This window comes from Macaca thibetana, chromosome 8 (assembly GCF_024542745.1).
Source record: "Macaca thibetana thibetana isolate TM-01 chromosome 8, ASM2454274v1, whole genome shotgun sequence".
Lineage (NCBI taxonomy): Eukaryota > Metazoa > Chordata > Mammalia > Primates > Cercopithecidae > Macaca > Macaca thibetana.
The window spans coordinates 99,127,069-99,144,543 of NC_065585.1; positions in this window are offsets into that span (position 1 = coordinate 99,127,069).

A 17,475-nucleotide genomic window follows, 5' to 3' on the forward strand; every position below is an offset into this window, starting at 1 on the left:
CCTTCTATTACGCAGTTTTGAAACTCCGACATGGACGGATTCATGAAGGGACACTCGGGAGCACATTCAGGCCAATGGTGAAAAAGGAAATATCTTCAAATGAAAACTAGAGAGAAGCTTTCTGAGAAACTGCTTTGTGATGTGTGCATTCCACTCAGCGAGATTTACCTCTTTATTCATAAGGCTGTGTTTGAACACAGTTCTTGTGAAACCGAAAAAGTGATATTTTGGAGTGCATTGAAGACTATGCAAAAACTGAAATATCCTCAAATAAAACCCAGAAAGAAGCGTTTCAGAAACTGCTCTCTGATATGTGCATTCATTTCACAGAGTTAAAGCTTACTCTACGTTGTCCAATTTGGAAACTCTGTCTTTGAGGAATCTGTGAATGGATATTAAGTGGCACCCAGCGACTTGTGGTGAGCAAGGAAACGTCTTCCAATGAAAACTGGAGAGAAGCTTTCTGAGCAACTGCTTTGTGATGTGTGCATTCATCTCATAGAGTTCAACCATTCTTTGGACTGAGCAGTTTGAAATCACTGTTTTCGTGGAATCTGAGGAAGGGTATTCGTGAACGCTCCTTAGAATATGGAGAAAGAAATATCCTCAGGTAAATCCAGAAGGAAGCTTTCTTTGAAACTGCTGTGTGTCATCTTAATTCCTCTCACTTAGTTAAGTCTCTCTTTTCATTGAGCAGTTTTCTAACCCTGTTTATGTTTAGCGTGTGAAGGGATATTCAGGACCACTTTGAGGCTTATGAAAAAGGAAATATGTTCTGACCGAAACTGGAGAGAAGTTTTCCAAGGAACTGCTTTGTGACGTGTGCATTCCACTCAAAGTGTTATACCTCTCTTCTCATACAGTATCGGGGAAACCCTTTTGGAGAAATACTTACCAAGTGATATTCAGGAGCATGTTGATGCCTATGGTGAAAAGGGAAATAGCCTCAGACGGAAACTGGAAAGGAGCTCATTATGAAACTGCTCTGTGATATGTGTATTCATCTCACATAAATAAAGTTTTCTTTACATTACGCATCTTGGAAACTCTATCATGGACGGAACCACGAAGGGACATTCGGGAGGGCATTGAGCACTATGGTGAAAAAGGAAATATGTTCAGATAAAAACGGGAGAGAAGCTTTCTGTGAATCTGCTTTTTGCTATGTTTATTCATCTCACATAGATAAAGCTTTCTTTACATTACGCAGCTTGGAAACTCTGTCATGGACGGATCCATGAAGGGAAATTGGGGAGCACCTTCAGGACTATGGTGAAAATGGAAATATCATCAGATAATTAATGCAGAAACTGCTTTGTGATGTGTGCATTCCACTCAGGGAGTTTTACCTCCTTTCTCATAAGGCAGTGTTTGAACACTGTTCCTGTAAAACCAAAAAAGTGATATTTTGGAGTACATTGAAGACTATGGTGAAAAGTGAGGTATCCTCAAATAAAACCCAGAAAGAAACGTTCCAAGAAACTGTTCTCTGATATGTGCATTCACTTCACAGAATTAAAGCGTACACTACATTGCCCAGTTTGCAAACTCTGTCTTTGAGGAATATGCGAAGGGATATTAAGTGACGCCCCGCAGACCTGTGGTGAGTAAGGAAATGTCTTCCCATGAAAACTGGAGAGAAGTTTCTGAGCAACTGCTTTGTGATGTGTGTATTCATCTCATAGATTTATACCATTCCTTGGATTGAACAGTTTGAAATCACTGTTTCTGTGGTATCTCAGGAAGGACATTTGGGAACACTCTTTGGATAATGGAGAAAGAAATATCCTCAGATGCGAACCAGAAGGAAGCTTTCTGTGAAACTGCTCTCGGTCATGTGATTTCCACTCACCCAGTTAAACTTCTCTTTTTGTTGAGCAGTATTCTAACACTGTGTTTAGTCTGTGAAGGGATATTTGGGTGCACTTTGAGGCTTATGGTGAAAATGGAAATATCTTCAAATAGACACTAGAGAGAAAATTTCTGAGGAACTACTTTGTGACGTGTGCATTCCATTCACAGACTTATACCTTTCTTCTCATAGAGGATTGGGGAATCCCTTTTGGAGAAAAGCTACCAAGGGACATTCAGGAGTATATAGATGGCTATTGTGAAAAAGGAATTATCCTCAGACAAAAACAGGAAAGAAGCTTTCTGAGAAACTGCTTTGTGATAGATATGTTTATTCATCTCACATAGATAAAACTTTCTTTATATTACGCAGTTTGGAAACTCCATCAAGGACAGATCCACAAAGGGACATTCGGGAGCACTTTCAGGCCTATGGTGAAAACGGAAATCTCTTCATATAAAAATTGGAGAGAAGCTTTCTGAGAAACTACTTTGTGATGTGTGCATTACCTCTTTTCTCATAAGGCAGTGTTTCAACAGTGTTCCTGTAAAACCGAAAATGTGATATTTCATAGCACATTGAAGACTATGATGAAAAGAAAACTCTCCTCAAATAAAACCCAGAAAGAACTGTTCCAAGAAACTGCTTTCTGATATGTGCATTCATTTCACAGAATTAAATCTGACTCTACATTACCCAGTTTGGAAACTCTGTCTTTGAGGAATCTGTGAAGGGATATTAAGTGGCTCCCAGAGGACTGTGGTGAGCAAGGAAATGTCTTCCTTTGAAAACTGGAGAGCAGTTTTCTGAGCAACTGCTTTGCAACGTGTGTATTCATCTCATAGAATTAAACCATTCTTTGGGTTGAGCAGCTTGAAATCACTTTTTCTGTGGTATCTGAGGAAGGACATTTGGGAACACTCTTTGGGATATGGAGAAAGAAATATCCTCAAATGAAAACCAGAAGGAAGCTTTCTGTGATACTGCTCTCAGTCATGTGATTTCCACTCACCCAGTTAAGCTTCTCTTTTCATTGAGCAGTATTCTAACACTGTTTTTAGTCTGCGAAGGGATATTCAGGAGTGCTTTGAAGCTTATGGTGAAAACGGAAATATTTTCAAATAGACACTAGAGAGAAGCTTTCGGAGGAGCTGCTTGGTGACGTGTGCATTCCACTCACAGAGTCATACTTTTTTTCTCATAGAGGATTGAGGAATCCTGTCTGGAGAAAAAGTTACCAAAGGACATTCAGGAGTATATAGACGGCTATTGTGAAAAAGGAATTATCCTCAGACAAAAACGGGTAAGAAGCTTTCTGGGAAACTGCTTTGTGATAGATATGTTTATTCATCTCACATAGATAAAACTTTCTTTATATTACGCAGTTTGGAAACTCCATCAAGGACAGATCCACATTCAGGAGCACTTTCAGGCCTGTGGTGAAAACGGAAATCTCTTCATATAAAAATTGGAGAGAAGATTTCTGAGAAAATACTTTGTGATGTGTGCATTCCACTCAGGGAGATAAAACTCTTTTCTCATTAGGCAGTGTTTCAACACTGTTCCTGTAAAACCAAAAACGTGATATTTCGTAGCGCATTGAAGACTATGGTGAAAAGAGAACTCTCCTCAAATAAAACCCAGAAAGAAATGTTCCAAGAAACTGCTCTCTGATATGTGCATTCATTTCACAGAAATAAAGCTTACTCTATATTGCCTAGTTTGGAAACTCTGTCTCTTAGGAATCTGCAAAGGGATATTAAGTGGCTCCCACGGGACTGTGGTGAGAAAGGAAATGTCTTCCTTTGAAAACTGGAGAGAAGCTTTCTGAGCAACTGCTTTGTGGAACCTGAGAAAGGACATTTGTTAATGCTCTTAAGAATATGCTGAAAAGGGCGGAGCAAGATGGCCGAATAGGAGCAGCTCCAGTCTCCAACTCCCAGCGCGAGCGACACAGAAGACCGGTGATTTCTGCATTTTCAACTGAGGTACTGGGTTCATCTCACTGGGGAGTGCCGGACGATCGGAGCTGGTCAGCTGCTGCAGCCCGACCAGCGAGAGCTGAAGCAGGGCGAGGCATTGCCTCACCTGGGAAGCGCAAGGGGGAAGGGAGTCCCTTTTCCTAGCCAGGGGAACTGAGACACACAACACCTGGAAAATCGGGTAACTCCCACCCCAATACTGCGCTTTAGGAAACAGGCACACCAGGAGATCGTATCCCACACCTGGCCGGGAGGGTCCCACACCCACGGAGCCTCCCTCGTTGCTAGCGCAGCAGTCTGTGATCTACAGGCAAGGCAGCAGTGAGGCTGGGGGAGGGGCGCCCGCCATTGCTGAGGCTTAAGTAGGTAAACAAAGCTGCTGGGAAGCTCGAACTGGGTGGAGCTCACAGCAGCTCAAGGAAACCTGCCTGTCTCTGTAGACTCCACCTCTGGGGACAGGGCACAGTAAACTAAGACACACAGACACCTCTGCACAGACGCAAACGACTCTGTCTGACAGCTTTGAAGAGAGAGAAGTGGATCTCCCAACACGGAGGTTGAGATCTGAGAAGGGACAGACTCCCTGCTCAAGCGGGTCCCTGACCCCTGAGTAGCCTAACTGGGAGACATCCCCCACTAGGGGCAGTCTGACACCCCACACCTCACAGGGAGGAGTACACCCCTGAGAGGAAGCTTCCAAAGCAAGAATCAGACAGGTACACTCGCTGTTCAGAAATATTCTATCTTCTGCAGCCTCTGCTGCTGATACCCAGGCAAACAGGGTCTGGAGTGGACCTCAAGCAATCTCCAACAGACCTACAGCTGAGGGTCCTGACTGTTAGAAGGAAAACTATCAAACAGGAAGGACACCTACACCAAAACCCCATCAGTACATCACCATCATCAAAGACCAGAGGCAGATAAAACCACAAAGATGGGGAAAAAGCAGGGCAGAAAAGCTGGAAATTCAAAAAATAAGAGCGCATCTCCCCCGGCAAAGGAGCGCAGCTCATCGCCAGCAACGGATCAAAGCTGGACGGAGAATGACTTTGACGAGATGAGAGAAGAAGGCTTCAGTCCATCAAATTTCTCAGAGCTAAAGGAGGAATTACGTACCCAGCGCAAAGAAACTAAAAATCTTGAAAAAAAAGTGGAAGAATTGATGGCTAGAGTAATTAATGCAGAGAAGGTCCTAAACGAAATGAAAGAGATGAAAACCATGACACGAGAAATACGTGACAAATGCACAAGCTTCAGTAACCGACTCGATCAACTGGAAGAAAGAGTATCAGCGATTGAGGATCAAATGAATGAAATGAAGCGAGAAAGAGAAACCAAAAGAAAAAAGAAGAAAAAGAAACGAACAAAGCCTGCAAGAAGTATGGGATTATGTAAAAAGACCAAATCTACGTCTGATTGGGGTGCCTGAAAGTGAGGGGGAAAATGGAACCAAGTTGGAAAACACTCTTCAGGATATCATCCAGGAGAACTTCCCCAACCTAGTAGGGCAGGCCAACATTCAAATCCAGGAAATACAGAGAACGCCACAAAGATACTCCTCGAGAAGAGCAACTCCAAGACACATAATTGCCAGATTCACCAAAGTTGAAATGAAGGAAAAAATCTTAAGGGCAGCCAGAGAGAAAGGTCGGGTTACCCACAAAGGGAAGCCCATCAGACTAACAGCAGATCTCTCAGCAGAAACTCTACAAGCCAGAAGAGAGTGGGGGCCAATATTCAACATTCTTAAAGAAAAGAATTTTAAACCCAGAATTTCATATCCAGCCAAACTAAGTTTCATAAGTGAAGGAGAAATAAAATCCTTTACAGATAAGCAAATGCTTAGGGATTTTGTCACCACTAGGCCTGCCTTACAAGAGATCCTGAAGGAAGCACTAAACATGGAAAGAAACAACCGGTACCAGCCATTGCAAAAACATGCCAAAATGTAAAGACCATTGAGGCTAGGAAGAAACTGCATCAACTAATGAGCAAAATAACCAGTTAATATCATAATGGCAGGATCAAGTTCACACATAACAATATTAACCTTAAATGTAAATGGACTAAATGCTCCAATTAAAAGACACAGACTGGCAAACTGGATAAAGAGTCAAGACCCATCAGTCTGCTGTATTCAGGAGACCCATCTCACACGCAGAGACATACATAGGCTCAAAATAAAGGGATGGAGGAAGATTTACCAAGCAAATGGAGAACAAAAAAAAGCAGGGGTTGCAATACTAGTCTCTGATAAAACAGACTTTAAACCATCAAAGATCAAAAGAGACAAAGAAGGCCATTACATAATGGTAAAGGGATCAATTCAACAGGAAGAGCTAACTATCCTAAATATATATGCACCCAATACAGGAGCACCCAGATTCATAAAGCAAGTCCTTAGAGACTTACAAAGAGACTTAGACTCCCATACAATAATAATGGGAGACTTCAACACTCCACTGTCAACATTAGACAGATCAACGAGACAGAAAGTTAACAAGGATATCCAGGAATTGAACTCATCTCTGCAGCAAGCAGACCTAATAGACATCTATAGAACTCTCCACCCCAAATCAACAGAATATACATTCTTCTCAGCACCACATCATACTTACTCCAAAATTGACCACGTAATTGGAAGTAAAGCACTCCTCAGCAAATGTACAAGAACAGAAATTATAACAAACTGTCTCTCAGACCACAGTGCAATCAAACTAGAACTCAGGACTAAGAAACTCACTCAAAACCGCTCAACTACATGGAAACTGAACAACCAGCTCCTGAATGACTACTGGGTACATAATGAAATGAAGGCAGAAATAAAGATGTTCTTTGAAACCAATGAGAACAAAGATACAACATACCAGAATCTCTGGGACACATTTAAAGCAGTGTGTAGAGGGAAATTTATAGCACTAAATGCCCACAAGAGAAAGCAGGAAAGATGTAAAATTGACACTCTAACATCGCATTTAAAAGAACTAGAGAAGCAAGAGCAAACACATTCGAAAGCTAGCAGAAGGCAAGAAATAACTAAGATCAGAGCAGAACTGAAGGAGATGGAGACACAAAAAACCCTCCAAAAAATCAATGAATCCAGGAGTTGGTTTTTTGAAAAGATCAACAAAATTGACAGACCACTAGCCAGACTAATAAAGAAGAAAAGAGAGAAGAATCAAATCGACGCAATTAAAAATGATCAAGGGGATATCACCACTGACCCCACAGAAATACAAACTACCATCAGAGAATACTATAAACACCTCTACGCAAATAAACTGGAAAATCTAGAAGAAATGGATAATTTCCTGGACACTTACACTCTTCCAAGACTAAACCAGGAAGAAGTTGAATCCCTGAATAGACCAATAGCAGGCTCTGAAATTGAGGCAACAATTAATAGCCTACCAACCAAAAAAAGTCCAGGACCAGATGGATTCACAGCTGAATTCTACCAGAGGTACAAAGAGGAGTTGGTACCATTCCTTCTGAAACTATTCCAATCAATAGAAAAAGAGGGAATCCTCCCTAACTCATTTTATGAGGCCAACATCATCCTGATACCAAAGCCTGGCAAGGACACAACAAAAAAAGAGAATTTTAGACCAATATCCCTGATGAACATCGATGCAAAAATCCTCAATAAAATACTGGCAAACCGGATTCAGCAACACATCAAAAAGCTTATCCACCATGATCAAGTGGGCTTCATCCCTGGGATGCAAGGCTGGTTCAACATTCGCAAATCAATAAACATAATCCAGCATATAAACAGAACCAAAGACAAGAACCACATGATTATCTCAATTGATGCAGAAAAGGCTTTTGACAAAATTCAACAGCCCTTCATGCTAAAAACGCTCAATAAATTCGGTATTGATGGAACGTACCTCAAAATAATAAGAGCTATTTATGACAAACCCACAGCCAATATCATACTGAATGGGCAAAAACTGGAAAAATTCCCTTTGAAAACTGGCACAAGACAGGGATGCCCTCTCTCACCACTCCTATTCAACATAGTGTTGGAAGTTCTGGCTAGGGCAATCAGGCAAGAGAAAGAAATCAAGGGTATTCAGTTAGGAAAAGAAGAAGTCAAATTGTCCCTGTTTGCAGATGACATGATTGTATATTTAGAAAACCCCATTGTCTCAGCCCAAAATCTCCTTAAGCTGATAAGCAACTTCAGCAAAGTCTCAGGATACAAAATTAATGTGCAAAAATCACAAGCATTCTTATACACCAGTAACAGACAAACAGAGAGCCAAATCAGGAATGAACTTCCATTCACAATTGCTGCAAAGAGAATAAAATACCTAGGAATCCAACTTACAAGGGATGTAAAGGACCTCTTCAAGGAGAACTACAAACCACTGCTCAGTGAAATCAAAGAGGACACAAACAAATGGAAGAACATACCATGCTCATGGATAGGAAGAATCAATATCGTGAAAATGGCCATACTGCCCAAGGTAATTTATAGATTCAATGCCATCCCCATCAAGCTACCAATGAGTTTCTTCACAGAATTGGAAAAAACTGCTTTAAAGTTCATATGGAACCAAAAAAGAGCCCGCATCTCCAAGACAATCCTAAGTCAAAAGAACAAAGCTGGAGGCATCACGCTACCTGACTTCAAACTATACTACAAGGCTACAGTAACCAAAACAGCATGGTACTGGTAACAAAACAGAGATATAGACCAATGGAACAGAACAGAGTCCTCAGAAATAATACCACACATCTACAGCCATTTGATCTTTGACAAACCTGAGAGAAACAAGAAATGGGGAAAGGATTCCCTATTTAATAAATGGTGCTGGGAAAATTGGCTAGCCATAAGTAGAAAGCTGAAACTGGATCCTTTCCTTACTCCTTATACGAAAATTAATTCAAGATGGATTAGAGACTTAAATGTTAGACCTAATACCATAAAAATCCTAGAGGAAAACCTAGGTAGTACCATTCAGGACATAGGCATGGGCAAAGATTTCATGTCTAAAACACCAAAAGCAACGGCAGCAAAAGCCAAAATTGACAAATGGGATCTCATTAAACTAAAGAGCTTCTGCACAGCAAAAGACACTACCATCAGAGTGAACAGGCAACCTACAGAATGGGAGAAAATTTTTGCAATCTACTCATCTGACAAAGGGCTAATATCCAGAACCTACAAAGAACTCAAACAAATTTACAAGAAAAAAACAAACAACCCCATCAAAAAGTGGGCAAAGGACATGAACAGACATTTCTCAAAAGAAGACATTCATACAGCCAACAGACACATGAAAAAATGCTCATCATCACTGGCCATCAGAGAAATGCAAATCAAAACCACACTGAGATACCATCTCACACCAGTTAGAATGGCGATCATTAAAAAGTCAGGAAACAACAGGTGCTGGAGAGGATGTGGAGAAATAGGAACACTTTTACACTGTTGGTGGGATTGTAAACTAGTTCAACCATTATGGAAAACAGTATGGCGATTCCTCAAGGATCTAGAACTAGATGTACCATATGACCCAGCCATCCCATTACTGGGTATATACCCAAAGGATTATAAATTATGCTGCTATAAAGACACATGCACACGTATGTTTATTGCAGCACTATTCACAATAGCAAAGACTTGGAATCAACCCAAATGTCCATCAGTGACAGATTGGATTAAGAAAATGTGGCACATATACACCATGGAATACTATGCAGCCATAAAAAAGGATGAGTTTGAGTCCTTTGTAGGGACTTGGATGCAGCTGGAATCCATCATTCTTAGCAAACTATCACAAGAACAGAAAACCAAACACCGCATGTTCTCACTCATAGGTGGGAACTGAACAATGAGATCACTCGGACTCAGGAAGGGGAACATCACACACCGGGGCCTATCATGGGGAGGGGGGAGGGGGGAGGGATTGCATTGGGAGTTATACCTGATGTAAATGACGAGTTGATGGGTGCAGCACAGCAACATGGCACAAGTATACATATGTAACAAACCTGCACGTTATGCACATGTACCCTACAACTTAAAGTATAATAATAATAAATAAATTAAAAAAAAAAAAAAAAAAAAAAGAATATGCTGAAAAAGAAATACCCTCCAACAAAAACCAGAAGGAAACTTTCTGTGAAACTGCTCTAGGTCACATGAAGTGCACTCGCACAGTTAAGCTCCTGTTTTCATTGAGCAGTATTCTAACACTGTTTTTGGTTAGTCAGCTAAGGGATACTTGAGAGCGGTTTGAGGCTTACAATGAAACAGAAATATCTTCATATAGATACTGAAGAGAAGATTTCTGAGGAGCTGCTTGGTGACGTGTGCATTCCACTCACAGAGTTATACTTTTCTTCTCATAGAGGATTGGGAAATCCTGTTTGGAGGAAAAGCTACCAGGGGACATTCAGGGGTATATGGACGGCTATGATGAAAAAGAAAATATCCTCAGACAAAAACTGGAAAGAAGCTTTCTGTGAAACTGGTTTGTGATAGATATATCCATTCATCTCTCATACATAAAATTTTCTTTCTATTACGCAGTTTTGAAACTGCGTCCATACCGAATCACGAAGGAACATTTGGGAGCACATTCAGGTCTGTGGGGAAATAGGCGATATCTTCAGAAAAAAACTGGAGAGAAGCTTTCTGAGAAACTGTTTGTGATGTGTGCATTCCACTCAGGGAGTTATACCTCTTTTCTCACTAGGCAGTGTTTGAACACTGTTCCTGTAAAACTGGAAAAGTGACACTTTGCAGCACATTGAAGACTATGGCGAAAAGTGAAATATCCTGATATAAAACCCAGAAAGAAGCGTTCCAAGAAACTGCTCTCTGACGTGTGCTTTCATTTCAGAGGGTTAAAGCTTACACTATGTTACCCAGTTTGGAAACTGTGTCTTTGAGGAATCTGTGAAGGATTATTAAGTGGCGCTCGAGACTTGTGTTGAGAAGGGAAACATCTTCCGATGAAAACTGGAGAGAAGCGTTCAAAGCAACTGGTTTGTGATGTGTGTATTCGTCTCACAGAATTAAATCATTCTTTGGATTGAGCAGTTTCAAATAACTGTTTCTGTGGAACCTGAGAAAGGACATTTGGGAACGCCCTTAAGAATATGCTGAAAAAGAAATACCCTCCGATGAAAACTAGAAAGACTCTCTCTGTGAAACTGCTCTAGGTCACATGAAGTCCGCAAGCATGGTGAAGCTTCTGTTTTCATTGGGCAGTATTCTAACACTGTTTTAGGTTAGACAGCTAAGGGATACACGGGAGCACTTTGATGTTTATGGTGAAAATGGAAATATCTTCAGATAGATACTGGAGAGAAGATTTCCGAGGAGCTGTTTTGTGATGTGTGCCTTCCACTCACAGAGTTATACTTTTCTTCTCAGAGAGTTTTGGGGAATCCTGCTTGGAGAAAAAGCTACCAGGGGACATTCGGGAGTATATGGATGGCTATGGTGAAAAAGGAAATATCATCAGACAAATACTGGAAAGAAGCTCTCTGTGAAACTTGTTTGTGATAGATATGTCTTTCATCTCACATAGATAAACTTTCTTTCTATTATGCAGTTTTGAAGCTGCGTCATGGATGAATTCGCAAAGGGACATTTGGGAGCACATTCAGGCATGTGGGGAAATAGCAGATATCTTGAGATAAAAACTGGAAGAAGCTTTCTGAGGAATTGCTTTTCGATGTGTGCATAGCACTCAGGGAGTTATACTTCTTTTCTCATAAGACAGTGTTTGAACACTCTTCATGTAAAACTGAAAAAGTGATATTTTGCAGCACATCAAAGACTATGGCAAAAAGTGAAATATCTTCAAATAAAACCCAGAAAGAAGCATTCCAAGAAACTGCTCTTTGACGTGTACATTCATTTCAGAGAGTTAAATCTTACACTACGTTGCCCAGCATGGAAACTCTATCTTTGAGGAATCTGTGAAGGGATATTAAGTGGTGCCAGAGGCCTGTGGTGGGAAAGGAAGCGTCTTCCAATGAAAACTGGAGAGAAGCTTTCAGAGCAACTACTTTGTGATGTGTGTATTCATCTCATAGAGTTAAATCTTTCTTCAGATTGAGCAGTTTGAAATCACTGTTTCTGTGGAACCTGAGAAAGGACATTTGGGAATTCTCTTAAGAATATGCTGAAAAAAAAAATACCCTCCCATAAAAACCAGAAGGAAACTTTCTGTGAAACTGCTCTAGGTCACGTGAATTCCACTCACACAGTTAAGCTTCTGTTTTCATTGAGCTGTATTCTAACACTGTTTTTAGTTAGTCAGCTAAGGGATACTCGGGAGCATTTTGAGGCTTCCGTGAATACGGAAATATCTTCAGATAGAAAGATCTGAAAATTTTTCCAAGGAGCTGCTTTTTGATGTGTGTATTCCACTCACAGAGTTACACTTTTCTTTTCATAGAGTATTGGGGCATTGCGTTTGGAGAAAAAGCTACCACGGGACATTCGGGAGAATATGGACAGCTGTGGTGAAAAAGGAAATATCCTTAGACAAACTGGAAAGAAGATTTCTATGAAACTGCTTTGGTATAGATATGTCTATTCATATCACATAGATAAAACTTTCTTTCCATTACGCAGTTTTGAAGCTGCATCATCGACAGATTCTCGAAGGGATATTCGGGAGCACTTTCAGGCCAGTGGGGAAATAGAAAATATCTTCAGATAAAAACTGGAGAGAAACTTTCGGGGAAACTGCTTTATGATGTGTGCATTCCACTCAGGGAGTTACACCTCTTTTCTCATAAGGCAGTGCTTGAACACTGTTCTTGTAAAACCGAAAAAGTGATATTTTGCAGCACTTTGAAGACTATGGTGAAAAGTGAATTACCCTGAAATAAAACCAAGACAGAAGCATTCCAAGAAACTGCTCTGTGACGTGTGCCTTCATTTCAGAGAGTTAAAGCTTACACTAAGTTGCCCAGTTTGGAAACTCTGTCTTTGAGGAATCTGTGAAGGGATATTTAGTGGCATCCGGTGGCTTGGGGTGAGAAAGGAAATGTCTTCCGATGAAAACTGGACAGAAGCTTTTGGAGCAACAGCTTTGTGATGTGTGTATTCATCTTATAGAGTTAAATCATTCTTTGGATTGAGCAGTTTGAAATCACTGTTTCTGTGGAATCTGAGAAAGGACATTTGGGAACGCTCTTAAGAATATGCTGAAATAGAAATACCCTCCAATAAAAACCAGAAGGAAACTTTCTGTGAAACTGCTCTAGGTCACATGAAGTCCACTCACACAGTTAACCTTCTGTTTTCATTGAGTAGTATTCTAACACTGTTTTAGGTTAGTCAGCTAAGGGATACTTGGGAGCATTTTGAGGCTTATGGTGAAAATGGAAACATCGTTAGAGAGATCCTTGAGAGAAGTTTTCCAAGGAGCTGCTTTGTGACGTTTGCTCTCCACTCACAGAGTTATACTTTTCTTCTCATGGAGGATTGGGGATCCCGTTTGGAGAAATAGCTACCAGGGGACATTCGGGAGTATATTGACGGCTATGGTGAAAAAGGAAATATCTTGAGACAAAATTGGAAAAAGCTTTCTGTGAAAATGCTTTGTGATAGATATGTCTGTTAATCTCACATAGATAAAACTTTCTTTCTATTTTGCACTTTTGAAACTGCGTCATGGACGGATTCGTGAAGGGACAGTCTGGAGCACATTCGGGCCTTTGGGGAAATAGGAGATATCTTCAGATAAAACTGGAGAGAAGCTTTCTGAGAAACTGCTTTGTGATGTGTTCATTCCACTCAGGGTGTTATACCTCTTTTCTCATAAGGCAGTGTTTGAACACTGATCCTGTAAAGCAGAAAAAGTGATATTTTGCAGTGCTTTTAAGACTATGGCGAAAAGTGAAATATCCTCAAATAAAACCCAGAAAAAAGCATTCCAAGAAACTGCTCTCTGACGTGTGCATTCATTTCAGAGAGTTGAAACTTACACTACGCTGCCCAGTTTGGAAACTCTGTCTTTGAGGAGCCTGGGAAGGGATATTTAGTGGCACCTGGATGCTTGTGGTAAGAAAGGAAACATTTTCCGATGAAGAGTTGAGAGAAGATTAAGGAGCAACTGCTTTGTGATGTGTGAATTCATCTCATAGAGTTATATCATTCTTTGGATTGAGCAGTTTGAAATCACTGTTTCTGTGTATCCTCCTAAAGGTTATTTGGGAACACTCTTAATAATACGCTAAAAAAGTAATACACTCAGATAAAAACCAGAAGGAAAGTTTCTGTGATACTGCTCTAGGTCACGTGAAGTCCACTCTTACAGTTAAGCTTCTGTTTTCATTGAGCTGTGTTTTAGGTTAGTCAGCTAAGGGACACTAGGGAGCACTTTGAGGCTTACAGTGAAAACAGAAATATCTTCAGATATATATTGAAGAGAAGATTTCCGTGGAGCTGCTTTGTGACGTGTGCATTGCACTCACAGAGTTATACTTTTCTTCTCATAGAGGATTGGGGAATCCCGCTTGGAGAAAAAGCTACCAGGGGACATTCGGAAGCATATGGATGGCTATGGTGAAAAAGGAAATATACTCAGACAAAAACTGGAAAGAAGCTTTCTGTGAAACTGCTTTGTGATAGATATATCTATTCATGTCACATAGATAAAACTTTCTTTCTATTTCGCACTTTTGACACTGCATCATGGTTGAATTTGCGAAGGGACATTCCGGAGCGCATTTGGGCCTGTGGGGAAATTGGAAATATGTTCAGATAAAAACGGGAGAGAAGCTTTCGGGGAAACTGCTTTATGATGTGTGCATTCCACTCAGGGAGCTATACCTCTTTTCTCATAAGGCAGTGTTTGACCACTGTTCCTGTAAAACTGAAAAAGTGATATTTTGCAGCGCATTGCAGACTATGGCGAAAATAGAATTATCCTGAAATAAAACCAAGAAAGAAGTGTTCCAAGAAACAGATCTGTGATGTGTGCATTCAGTTCAGAGACTTAAAGCTTACACTACATTGCCCAGTTTGGAAACTCTGTCTTTGAGGAATCTGTGAAGGGATATTAAGTGGCACCCAGAGGCTTGTGGTGAGAAAGGAAATGTCTTCCGATTAAAACAGGAGAGAAGCTTTTGGAGCAACAGCTTTGTGATGTGTGTATTCATCTCATAGAGTTAAATCATTCTTTGGATTGAGCAGTTTGAAATCACTGTTTCTGTGGAAACTGAGAAAGGACATTTGGGAACGCTCTTAAGAATATGCTGAAATAGAAATACCCTCCAATAAATACCAGAAGGAAACTTTCTGTGAAACTGCTCTAGGTCACGTGAAGTCCACTCACACATTTAAGCTTCTGTTTTCATTGAGCAGTATTCTAACACTGTTTTAGGTTACTCAGCTAAGGGATACTCGGGAGCACTTTGAGGCTTATGGTGAAAATGGAAACATCTTCAGAGAAATCCTGGAGAGAAGTTTTCCAAGGAGCTGCTTTGTGACGTTTGCACTCCACTCACAGAGTATACTTTTCTTCTCATGGAGGATTGGGGATCTCGTTTGGAGAAAAAGCTACCAGGGGACATTCGGGAGTATATGGACTTCTATGGGGAAAAGTGAAATATCCTCAGACAAAAACTGGAAAGAAGCTTTCTATGAAACTGCTTTGTGATGTGTGCATTCCACTCAGGGAGTTATACCCCTTTATCATAAGGCAGTGTTTGAACACTGTTCCTGTAAAACTGAAAAAGTGATATTTTGCAGCACATTGAAGACTATGGTGAAAAGTGAAATATCCTGAAATAAAACCCAGAAGGAAGCATTCCAGGAAACTGCTCTCTGACATATGCATTCATTTCAGAGAGTTAAAGCTTACACTACGTTGCCCATTTTGGAAACTCTGTCTTTGAGGAATCTGTGAAGGGATATTACGTGGCGCACGGAGGTTTCTGGTGAGAAAGGAAACATCTTCTGATGAAAACTGGAGAGATGCTTTTGGAGCAACTGCTTTGTTATGTGTGTATCCATCTCATAGAGTTAAGTTATTCTTTGGATTGAACAGTTTGTAATCACTGTTTCTATGGAGGCTGAGAAAGGACATTTGGGAACGCTCTTTATAATATGCTGAAAAAAGACATACCCTCTGATAAAAACCAGAAGGAAACTTTCTGTGAAACTGCTCTAGGTCACGTGAATTTCACTCACATAGTTAAGCTTCTATTTTTATTGGGCAGTATTCTAACACTCTTTTTGGTTAGTCAGCAAAGGAAAACTCGGGAGTGCTTTGAGGCTTACGGTGAAAACGGAAGTATCTTCAGATAGATATTGGAGAGAAGATCTCTGAGGAGCTGCTTTGTGACGTGTGTATTCCACTCACAGAGTTATACTTTCCTTCTCAGAGAGGATTGGGGAATACCATTTGTAGAGATAGCTACCAGGGGGCATTTGGGGAATATGGACGGCTATGGTGAAAAAGGAAATATCTTCAGAGAAAAACTGTGAAGAATCTTTCTGTGAAACTGCTTTGTGATAGATATGTCTATTCATCTCACAAAGATAAACCTCTCTTTCTTTTTCGCAGTTTTGAAACTGCGTCATGGACGGATTCATGAAGGGACATTCAGGAGCACATTCAGGCGTATGATGAAAAAGGAGATACCTTCAGCTAGAAACTGGAGAGAAGCTCTCTGAGAAACTGCTTTCTGATGTGTGCATTCCACTAAGGGAGTTATACCACTTTTCTCATAAAGCAGTGTTTGAACACTGTTCCTGTAAAAACTGAAAAAGTGATGTTTGGCAGTGCATTGAAGCCTATGGCGAAAAGTGAAAAATCCTGAAATGAAACCCAGAAAGAAGCGTTCCAAGAAACTACTCTCTGACATGTGCATTCACTTCAGAGAGTTAAAGCTAACACAAAGTTGCCCAGTTTGGAAACTATGTCTTTGAGGAATTTGGGAAGGGATATTAGGTGGTGCCAAGAGGCTTGTGGTAAGAAAGGAATCGTCTTCCAATGAACACTGGAGAGAAGCCTTAAGAGCAACTGTTTTTTGATGTGTGTATTCATCTCATAGAGTGAAATCATTGTTTGGATTGGTCAGTTTGAGATCAGTGTTTCTGTGGAACCCGAGAAAAGACATTTGGGAACGCTCTTAAGACTATGTTGAAAAAGAAATACCTTCCAATAAAAACGAGAAGGAAACGTTCTGTGAAACTGCTCTAGGTCACGTGAATTCCACTTGCACAGTTAAACTTCCTTTTTCATTGAGCAGTATTCTAACATTGTTTAAGATAGTCAGCTAAGGGATACTCGGGAGTGCTTTGCGGCATACGATGAAAACGGAAATATCTTCAGATAGATCCTGGAGAGAAGATTTCTGAGGAACTGCTTTGTGACGTGTACATTCCACTCACAGAGTTATACTTTTCTTCTCATAGAGGATTGGGGACTCCCGTTTGGAGAAAAAGCTAGCAGGGGACATTCGGGAATATATGGACGGCTATGGTGAAAAAGGAAATACCCTCAGACAAAAATGTAAAGAAGCTTTCTGTGAAACTGCTTTGTGGTAGATAGATCTATTCTTCTCACATAGATAAAACTTTCTTTCTATTACGCAGTTTTGATACTACGTCATGGACAGATTCGCGAAGGGAATTTCGTTACCACATTG